Here is an 11,812-nt window from a genome sequence, read left to right on the forward strand (position 1 = left end):
ACAAATATGAAACATGTATATATATGTAAACAATAATATAGGTTTCATATTTATATAAACTTGTAAACTATAAAACCAAAACTTGTGTATATATACATAACTATATATATATACATAAATAAAATGTGTGTGTATATGATATTGAGCTTAGAGTACTTAACACACATAATATAAAATCTAAACTAAATTACTCAAGTTTGATGAAGGTCTTCAATGAGTTCGACTTGGTAAACTTGCGGATGAAGCTTGAACTTGGATCTTCAACTTGAATTGCAAGGCTTCAACCACTATTCCGCCAACCTCCATTGGATATGATCATGAATGCTCGATTCCATCCATCCTCTAACTTATTGTTTGTCTAAAATAAATACAAAGCACAAACACTAGACAAATAACATTAGTTGTAAATTGTTTGTTAATCATCATCAAAACAAAAGGACCCAACAAATATAATATGTGACCCACATCTCTCTCTCTCTCTAAAATTCATTATAATCTACAGGAATTTCACACTTTTTATCGAACAAAAAACAAATTTTTGGTTGAACATTTTTAGTTCTGATAGAATTTTTTTAGTATGCGATCAATTCTTTTCATACATTCCATATCATTACCGTTTTCAAAATTATTTTTGTTGGTGAAATGCAAAGTTAAATACGAGGTCCGCTTCTCTTTTTCTCTCCAGAGTACAAGAAAATGATCATCTAAGAATACAAATTTGAAAATAAAAATAAAAGGCCGCTTATTCCTTGTTTCCTGTTGGGCGCCCAACAGCTAAATCCTGACCAAACAGGCTGTGTGGAGCCAACGGAGCGCACCTCGAGAACCCGAACTTTTCATTTCCCCTTCAAAGCTTCAACAGTGGAAATAAATAATAAAAATAAAAATAAACCAGGGAAGCGCCCACCGTTCACTATCAAAACAAAACCAGCGAAGTTCTGGAGCCACGACCAGCGTCAAAGGTGTGGGAGCAAAGAATTCCATCATCCCTCTTCTGGGTACTCTCCATCTCTCAGTGATCTCCATTTTTCTTTTCTTTTTTTCTTTTTTTTAAAATTAGCTGCTGTTGATTTAAGTTTCTATTTTTGTGCTTGATCATGGTGGTGGGTTTTTCTCTTTGCCCTTAATTACATTCTACGTTGCAATCAAAGTGGGTTTTGGGTTTTCTAAGGACTGTTCTCCGTGGGCTCTTTTTTTTTCCCCTTTCTTTTCTCTTTTGGTAGCTCTTAGCATTTGACCAAATGTATGTATTATCATGACATTGTGTTGCTAGTTTGGTATGTTTTCAGTTGTAACTTGAAAATTATTGGTTTATGTTTAAGGTGTCCAAACGACTTTAGTATAGCCTGTTTGGTTGGAGGCTAGAGAAGGGAAAGGGAAGGGAAATTTTGGTTTAACTTTGTTTGGGAGTTCCATTTAGAAGGGTAGAGGAGGGGAATGAGGAGGAAAATTAAACTAAAATCTTACCCCCAAATTGGGGGGTAAAGAAGGGGAAGGGAAGGAAGGGAAAAAATTTTCATTCCTTCCCTTCCCTTAGGGAAAGTGCAGCAAGCTCCCACCCCACCTCCTAAGGCTGAGGTGGCGGTGGGAGCTTGCTGGACTTGCTCCAGCAAGCTCCTAAGGGAGCTCTGAGAGCTTCCGTGGCACAAAGCCTAGGGCTTTGTGCCACGGAGCTCCCAAGCTATTAAAAAAATTTTTTTTAACAAAAAACTCATTGCTTTTGTACCTTTGCAATAGAAGAGGGGTTTTTTTGATAGGGTTTTTTGATAGAAGAGGGGTTTTTGATATTGTTGGAGCTCCTAACTAGGAGCTTGTTGGAGCTCCATAAAAGAAGAAGTGCCTCTCAAGGCTTAATTTGTTAATTTTTTATTCTAAAATGCTTGAGAGCTCTTGAGAGCTTGCTGACTAGGACTCCCAACTGGGAGCTTGCTGTACTTGCTCTTAGTCATCTCCCAAACACACCATACATTGGGCATAGTGATTGATAATGGGGTGAAGTGTTGACATTAGAATTTGGCTCTTATTGAAAGGAAAGAGGTCAATGTGGAAGAAAATAACCTAGTCTTTTTATTTATTTATTCGGGGAAATAAGGGGAGATCATATTGGGAAATTCCCTTATTTGAAATGAATAGTGAAGTGCTATTTGCAGTCAATTTCCTCAAAATAATTATTTCTATGTCAAGAAGGGGAAATTCACACTAGAACTAAGTCCTGTGGCCAATCTTTTGTGCGGCAGTACATTTTTTTATTTTTTATTTTTTGATCAGTAAGCTTCAGTTTTTATCCATCTCAAAGGGACTTTAGTACAAATGGATACAGCCGTCATATATCATGAGTATATTATTTATTTATTTTTAGTTATTAGTTTGACCTCCAGTAATCCCGATGTGTGTTCTAGGTTCCTCTTAAAATCTAAGGTGAAGGACTCAACTCGTGTATGAAATGGTATATGAAAGCAAATGCTATCTAGGCCGAGAGAAATTTTGATTGATGAACATGTTCATGAACTTGCTGTGAATCAGTACAAATTTTAATTTATAGAACTGGAAACATGTTATTCATATTAATTATGAGTAAAATTGTGACTGGGTGACGAGAATTTTTCCGAAGCTTCACAATTTTTACGAGAGGACTTCACTATCAGATGAGGAAAAAATAGAAGGCTAATAAACAGATGAAAAATTGCTTCTTGATGTTTGTTTCATGAAGGTCCTTTTAAGGAATTGCCTCTTTACAATATCTTTAATAATGATCAGAATTTTGTAGTAATATGTAATACATAGAATTTTCACATAAAATACATGTTTCTTTTGAACCAAGAATGGAGTAGTTAACTATGAGTAGCCCGGGCAGCATGTAACTCCCACTATCCGTAGTGTTGGGAAGGGGTCATATCACTTTGGGTCTATGTACACAGCCTTACTTTGGATTTTTATAAGAGAATTTTTCCATGACTTGAACTCCTAATATCGAGGTCACACTACGATAATACTTATGTTACCAAGGCTCCCTACCAAAAAATATGACAGTTACTTATTTTCATAGATTGAAATCAAGGAAGCGAATGTGAAGACTAAATTATCTTGATCTAGAATTTGTGGATTACATATAAGATAACTTTTGATCCTTAATCTTTAGGAAAGGAGGGCGTAGTAATGAATAACTAGCCATTCATGGTCTTGTATACACCCAAGCAAGGTTTGAAATGTCAGATGTTGGGTTCGTGTTGGATGGTAAAAATCCATGTCAGATAGCGAAAACTGGGGATAATCTCGGGGGATATGTACTGAATATCTGATTTCTATATTGGATCGCCTTATTGTATGTTGTGCATATATGTAATATGACTTCCTAAATGCAATCTAAGCATACTTAATAAATTCTATAGTCTTAACATACAAAAGATAAATAACATATGATATTTTGGTCACCAACCGATTGTAGAAACTTGATTCTCGAGAGAGAGAGAGGGAGAGGGAGAGGGAGAGAGAGAGAGAGAGAGAGAGAGAGAGAGAGAGAGAGAGGAAAGACTGAGAGCAAGGGAGAGAGACTAACAGTGAGAGGGGGATAGAGACAGAGATATGAGAGAGATTGAGAGAAAGGAAAGACTAAGTGAGAGGGAGAGACCGAGAGAAAGAGAGAGAGACAAGAGAGAAACTAAGAGAACGAGAAGGAGAGGGAGAGAGAGAGAAAACTTTGATTCAAAGAAGAAGGATGGGTGAAGCTTTAGTTTCCACTCCCAACGTCAAACCTTAATTTTCCATAGAGAGGGAGGGAGGGAGGGAGGGAGGGACCTTCAATCTTGGAGACAAAGAAGAAAAGACGGAGTTGAAGAGAGGTCGAAGTTCTAAATGTAAAAAGAGTCCTAAACAAAAGGTATATTTAAGGGTAGTGTTGTCAATGCGCAAGGCACAATGCGGGGCGCAAAGCATCTTTACGCGCACATGTGCAAGGCGCAACGCGATGCGTGCGCCCGAGTGATGCGAAGCGCACACCGCACACATAATTTTTCAATATATACAATCAAGTGCAAAAGAACACATTTTTAGAATTTACATGAAAATTATGTCAGGATAAATAATATCTTACTACAAAAGCATAATATAATGCATTAATTTCTAATGCTAACACCCAACATAATAGCAATATTCATAAATTTTTAAATTAAATGTTAAATGACGACTAATATCCAAGCAAAAGATTAGTAATGGTCCTAAATTGAAGGCTACTAAAATGACCTAATGGATTTATTTTGTATTTTGGGATATGGATTATCAAGTATAAAGACTCGATTGAAATGTTAACAAACAAAATTATATGAGGATATGTACTACATGCACCCTGCACAAAATAAGGATGTACACGAGGCGCAAAAGGCGCTGCTACATCAAATGTGGGGCGTTTCGTCATTGCCTCGCATTACAAGGTACATGAGGCGTAGTGAGGCGAGCCAGAGTCTAGGTCCGTGTTGGTTCATCAGTGCCCGACCCTAGCCTAGCCCAGCATGCAGGGGGACACCGGGGTGTCTATGTGCACACATATATAGATTAACGGGTATCCTTGACAAGGAGGGGATTTTCCTCCACAATGATGTGGCACAATCCCCACCATGCGAAGGAGAAAGAATAAAGTAGGAGAGAATTTCATATGGTGGGGATTATGCTACATCATTGTCAATGAGGGAATCCCCCTCCTTATCAAGGATACCCATTAATCTCATATATATATATATATATATATATATATATATATATAGAGAGAGAGAGAGAGAGAGAGAACTTTGGTCATGACGAGATCGAAGCCGTATTTCGCACAGCAAACGTGCTGAAATCTTTATAGGCCGTTGCGATGCTGAATGTGCACGGGCCTAGCAAAGTTTCATTCATCTCGTGGACTACAATCAACAACACATTTCCCCAAAACCCCATTCCTCCTCATTTCAGCTAATCTCCAGACTCTCCTCCCTCTTCTCTCCCCATACCTCCTCCTCTCTCTCCCCAGACTCTCTCGCCTCCCATCTTGTGACGCAGCACCCGTCATCGACCGACGGACTTCGGATCCGAACCCTCCGCCATTAAGCCCGCCGTCGACCGACTCCGGATCCGACCCAGACCCCAGCCCCAGCGGTCGACTCCGGGTTTTTATCTTCTTCTACTATTCTTGCTATTCTTGTTATTTTTTTCCATCATTTGTGATGTGGGTTGTTTGTGAAAGTGGGTTTTCCTCCATTTTGTTTGTTGTTTGTGAAAGTGGGTAGATTTGGGGAAACTTTAGGGCTTAGATTGATTGCTCGATTTTGAAATTTTAGGGCTTTTTAATTTCTTGCTTGATTTAGGGCTTTTTGATGATTATTGTTGGCTATTTGATAAATGCTCTTGATAACTTTATCCCTTTTTGTTAAAATGGTTGGATTTGGTTGTGGCAACAAACAAGCAAAGCACAACCCCACACAGAGCCTAAGTCATAGCGACCTATGTTGATCGGTGCAACATTTGAAATTTATTTTGTCCAGTTGCCTCTCCTCTCCCTCTCGTGTGGGTCTCCTTCTCTCGCGGAGCACTTGTCATTATTCCCATCTAACGTTTGAAAGTTTGAAGGCTTGTGGCTGTAAATATTTCTCACATTTGAAAGTTTGAAGGCTTGTGGCTGTAAATATTTCTCATCTCCAATTTTACATTTTCTTATCAAAGTGTTACTTCAGTCAAGAACATGAACCTATCAGGACCAGCCACAAGCCACTATTACAAGTTTAAACCTGCACAACAACACAAGTTTATCCCTTACATAGAAGAGACATTATGGCTAGCTCTTGATATCTCAGATATTTGTCTTATAAATACATACGCTTACTGAAGTCATCAATCAAGTGCATCCAAGTTACAGAGCCGATTGAATAGAGAATCATGAGTTGTGGTATGTTTTTTGCAGATAGTATGAATTTTATCTTGTTTGTGGTATGTTTTTTGCAGATAAAAGATGAAGAACTTTTATCTTGTGTTGTTGATGTGGTCACGAGATGAATGACACTCTCAGCCGTTCAACCACATCCAACGACCTATAAAGATTTCGCACCGTTTGCTGTGCGAAAAGTTTTCGCATCCGAAAAGTTATATATATATATATATATATTAAATATAGTCAAAATTGGTGATTTTAAGGTTCAAACACTAGTCATCTCTATGGGAGATTTGAAATCGACCAAATAACCAAACTAATTTTGTGTTATATTTGATGCTATGTTTGTTATTATTGTATATTTATATATATACCAATTGAATATGAAAAACCTAATTGTATTATGAAGTTTCTTAGGCTTATATAGGCCCCTACAAAACACAACTTACAAATAAGTCCCTATATATATTACTAATATGTCAACACTCCTCCTCAAGATCGGCGAAAGATATCCACTAAGCCCATCTTGTCACATCCTCTAACCATATCTACCGAACTAAGTCGCTTAGTCAGACAATCTGCTGCCTGGTCCTTAGTCGAAACATGACTTAGCTCCAGTAGTCCACTATCCAACTTCTCTTTGATGAAGAACCTATCGAAAAACCTAATTGTATTATGAAGTTTCTTGGGCTTATATAGGCCCCTACAAAACACAACTTACAAATAAGTCCCTATATATATTACTAATATGTCAACACTCCTCCTCAAGATCGGCGAAAGATATCCACTAAGCCCATCTTGTCACATCCTCTAACCATATCTACCGAACTAAGTCGCTTAGTCAGACAATCTGCTGCCTGGTCCTTAGTCGAAACATGACTTAGCTCCAGTAGTCCACTATCCAACTTCTCTTTGATGAAGAACCTATCGATCTCGATGTGTTTGGTTCTATCATGCTGCACTGGGTTGTTGGCGATACTGATGGCTGACTTGTTATCACACCACAATTTCATCTTAGCTCCTTGCTCCAATTTCAGCTCCACCAGCATACTCTTCAACCATAGTAACTCAGCAACTCCTAAGACCATAGCTCTATACTCTGCTTCAGCTGTTAATTTTACCACCACTGATTGCTTCTTGTTCTTCCACGAGACCAAGTTACCTCCTATAAATATACAATATCCTAAGGTGGACCTCCTGTCATCAGCACAGCTAGCCCAATTGGAGTCACAATAACCCTCAATGCTCATATGTTCATTCTTCTTGAAGATTAGTCCTTTTCCGGGGGCACTCTTCAAATACCTTAGAATCTGGTACATTACGTCTATATGACCATTCCTTGGATTATGCATGTAGCGACTCACCACGCTCACTGCGAAAGAGATATCGGGACGTGTGTGACTCAGATAGATCAACCTGTCCACCAGCCTTTGGTATCCGTCACGATCAACTGGTTCTCCAGCTTCAGTACCCAGCTTAAACTTCTGGTCGATCGGTGTAGTTGCAGGTTTGTACCCTAACATTCCTGTCTCTTTGAGAAGATACAATGCATACTTTCTCTGGGATAGAACGATCCCTTCCGCTCCTCGAGCTATCTCTATTCCAAGAAAGTATCGAAGCAAGCTAAGATTTTTCACCTCGAATTTCTTACCCAGTCTCACTTTGAGTTGGTTAATCTCCTTCTCATCATCCCCTGTAATAATCATATCATCCACATATACTGCAAGCATGGTGATGTGATCTTCACTCCGTCGAAAGAACACGATATGATCGGCGTTAATCTGCTGGTATCCCATACCTATCATAGCCCGTCTGAATCTGTCGAACCAAGCACGGGAAGATTGCTTCAGGCTATAGAGAGACTTCTTTAATCTGCAAACCTTTCCCACTGTCTGATCTGTCCGAATCCTGGTGGTATCTCCATGTATACCTCCTCCACTAGATCTCCATGAAGAAATATATTCTTCATATCTAGTTGGTGTAGCTTTCATCCACCATTTACTGTCAGAGAGATTAAGGTCCGAACAATGCTCATCTTTACCACCGGTGTAAAAATCTCATCATAATCGATGTCATATGTCTGACTATACCCTTTTGCCACCAGACGAGCCTTGTAACGTTCAACTTGTCCATTTGGATTCTGCTTCACAGTGAAGACCCACTTACATCCAACTGTTCTCTTTACTAGCTCCTCGTTCATAGCCGCTTTTCACTTTGGGTCCTTCTTAGCAACCTGCCAATTGTTAGGTACAGTAACAGAATCCAATGATACAATGAATGTCCCATGTGCAGGGTGGATGTTAGAATATGATACAAATTGGACAAGATCCCAACCATATAAATCGGGAGGATTTCCCGCATTACTACGAGTAGTCCTCCGTACTGATATTGGTGTGGGAGTAGGAAGAGGAATGTTATCAGTAGGGAGAGGAATGTTATCACCTTGGGATGAAACTGGTGGTGGTGTAGGTGTCTCAGGAGTCGAGGCAGGCGTTGGCAAGAGACTTGGCAGCACTAGTGGCACTGTAGGTACTGTTCCTGTAATTTGTTTTTCCTTCCTACTATAGGTTAATAGATCCCCCTGAACCGTGGGCCTAACACCTCTTGTCTCATTTTTCTTTTCTTCTTTATTCTCCTGCTCCTCAACCAATTCTCCCTCCCAAGGAATCGATACAGAAATTGATTTCTTCACATTGTTCACCGATCTCTCACAATTCTCCTCCTCTCGCCTCATACTTCTAGGATTGGGCGAGTTACCAATGGATGAAGTTATCTTCCGGGTGTAATATGGCTCGAGTTCTCAAAAGTGCACATCCATGCTCACAAACAACCTTTTCTCCACCGGGTTCCAGCAAACATATCCCTTCTGAGTAGCAGAATATCTCACAAAGATGCACTTCACAGCTCTAGGGGCAAGCTTCCCGACAGATGGCCTGTTGTCCTTCACAAAGCACACAGCCAAACACTTCAAGTGGAAGAATCCCACCATTATCTCCCTTCAATATCTCACACGGAGATTTCCAATCCAGCACTCTCGAGGGCATTCTGTTGATCAGCGCTGCTGCAGTCAATACTGCTTGCCCCCATAATGTTTCTGGGACATTCATAGAGATCATCATGCTTCTAACAACCTCTAAAAGATGTATGTTCTTCCTTTTCGCTACCCCATTCTGAGCTGGTGTGTATGAACAGGTTGTCTGATGATATATTCCCTGAGCTGACAAATATTCTTCAAACGTTCTGTTGGTATACTCTGTCCCATTATCCGACCTCAATACCTTGACCACTGCTCCGTATTGAGTCTGAACATTCATATGAAAGTTTTGGAAGCATCCAAACACTTCACTCTTATTCTTCATCAGGTATAACCAAGTAACACGAGAGAAACAATTAATAAATGTAACAAAATATTTATATTCATTCATAGAACTTGTGGAACAAGGCCCCCAAACATCTGACTGTACCAAGTCAAATGCATGAGAACTTCTATGATCAGAACTAACATAAGAGCTTCTAGTTTTCCAAACTCACATGCATCACACACAAGTTTCTGTTTATTTGCTTTCTCAAATAAAGAAGGATACAATCTACCTAAAACACTAAAGGATGAGTGTCCCAAACGCTGGTGATGAAGCATTAACTCACTCTCAGCACTCATTTTAGATCCTACTCCCAATGTTACATTAAACGCTGGGCGCTTCTAGACGTCAGACTTGGCGCCTAACGCTTAGTCGCCTAGGTAGACGCCTAAGCGGTTTTTGGACGTTTTTTTCTTTTTTTATTTAAGTGGTGGTCGATGAGGTTTTGCTGAAGGTCGGAGGAGGTAGTGGAGGTGTTCATATTTGGAGGTTAATGGAGTTTGGAGGACGTGTATGCTATGACACATAAAATCACAATCAAGGCTTACATGGTGCAATCCACGTAAGCAGACAATGCTCATCTAAACGTTCGTAATATCTAGGTAGGCAGCCTAAATACCGCCTAGGCGTTAGGCGCTAGTTAGGCGGCCTAGGTACCGCCTAGGCCTAGGCGTACGCCTAAGCGGACTAGGCAGAGGTTTTTTAAAACAATGCCTACTCCTGCTTCCTCTACGACTGACACCAATGCTGAATCCAGCCATTCACGATCCAGATACCACAGTCCACTACGCCATGTGTCAGTCCTAAGTCTCCGTCCTGTCCCCTTCTCCTGGAAAATCACCTTGGGAATATCAAAAGAAATAATGCATTTTAGTTGGAGGATGCTTGGGAATATCAAAAGAAATAATGCATTTTAGTTGGAGGATGATAGAACTAATGGACAAAAGATTGACTGGAAAGGAAGGAGCATGCAAAACATTGGACAAAGTTACAGAACCAGTACAATCGACTGTACCATTACCAACCACCGGTTGAAATGTACCATCAGTTGTTTGAATACTATCAGGTGATTCTAAGTGAGTATATGATGAAAACTCACTAGCATTACCTGTCACATGTCGAGACGCACCGGAGTCGACTATCCATTATGATGATCTGTCGGGAGACATAGAAGCAAAAGCATGTATGTCATCAGTACCTCTGGTCGGATGAGTATAGGTAGCAGTGTTGCCTCTAGCGAAAAACGAAGTGGATGCCTCCTCAGTTCCACTCCTCAAGTCTCCGTCCCCTGCTACTTGCTGCTTCCTCCTGAGTATCGCCAGGAGAGCACGATCCTCCTCAGTAAAGACCACCTCAGCTTCTTCTTCCTCTGCTACCATCAGATTCGTCCGGTTCCCTGCTCCTCTTCCACCTCGTCAACCCCCACGACCACGACCACGACCTCCGAACTGTCCACGTCCACCCGAATCTCCTTCCTTGGGTGGCTTGGTGCAAGCATGTCTTAGATGACCACACCGCACCGCAGTTGTAGCACTGTCGAGTCTCTCCCCTAGATCCAGTGTTGCTAGAGGCTGCCAGTGCTGACTTCACCATAGGAAATCCACCTGTCCCCACCTGCAGCCTAATACGAGTCTCCTCCTGGATCATAGCAGAGACAGCCTTCTCAAGCGTGGGAATCTTCGGATGAGCGAGCAGCAATGCAATTCGCTAAGCGAACTCTGATGTCAATCCCTTGAGGAATACCATAGTCCTCTCCTGTAGGAAGACCTCCCGCTCTTTACATCCCGGGTCCTTACAGCTCGCCCGAGGTGAGAAGTGATCATAATCTAGCCACAGACGTTCCAACTCTGTGGCATACTCCTGTACAGTCCACTCTCCCTGGACTGTGGCGTCGATTTCTCCCGAAACACCCGCAGGTTATTTCCTACTCCATCATAGGTCCTTAACTTCTCCCAGACGTCCTTCACCTTCTTAATGCCATCAACTGTGGCGACGATCGACTGGACCAATGAGTTGAGGAGCCAAATATATACCAACATGTGAGTGGACTTCCACTCATCTCTCCCCTCCGAGTCCTCATCCGGCTCTGTCACCTCTCCTGTCAGATAACCCTCCAGGTTCCTCCCTGCAAGGGTATATCTCACCCGTCGTGACCAGCTCAGGTAAGTACCCGGTCCATCAAGCTTCAGATCTATGGTAGGAAGTTCTAACTTCTTGGATGGTTTTGTCGCGTTCTCACCAACCGACAACTTCATCAGCTTCATCAAAGTTGACACATCCGCGGGGTTCAACTTCTTGATAATCTCCTCCATTGATCAAGCTTCAGACCCAACACCTGGTCACCTTTTCTTTTGACCCTTGTTGTGTGCAGTGAAAATTTCGACAGCACCTCTGCTGCACAACAAGAGTAAGATCTCAGACAAAACTCTCGTTTCTCAGAGGAAATAAGAATAAAAAACAGTGATATATCTCATCGCCGTGAGATATATACTCTTCCTGTCATCAGTTCGAGGACTGAGTCGAGGGAATCCATGTCAAACTTGAGGTTCGACACGGT

The 11,812-nt window shown here is 41.1% G+C and overlaps 1 protein-coding gene across 1 annotated transcript in view; it reads left to right on the forward strand.

The window, feature by feature from the left end:
- Positions 826–11,812, forward strand: part of LOC109822407 — a 24,310-nt gene continuing 13,323 nt past the window's right edge. Inside the window, exon 1 of the mRNA XM_020388604.1 lies at positions 826–998. The gene's annotated coding sequence lies outside the window, so the exon portion shown is untranslated. The remainder of the gene's footprint in view (positions 999–11,812) is intronic.

Source organism: Asparagus officinalis, chromosome 8 (assembly GCF_001876935.1).
Source record: "Asparagus officinalis chromosome 8, Aspof.V1, whole genome shotgun sequence".
In the NCBI taxonomy this organism is placed as follows: Eukaryota; Viridiplantae; Streptophyta; class Magnoliopsida; order Asparagales; family Asparagaceae; genus Asparagus; species Asparagus officinalis.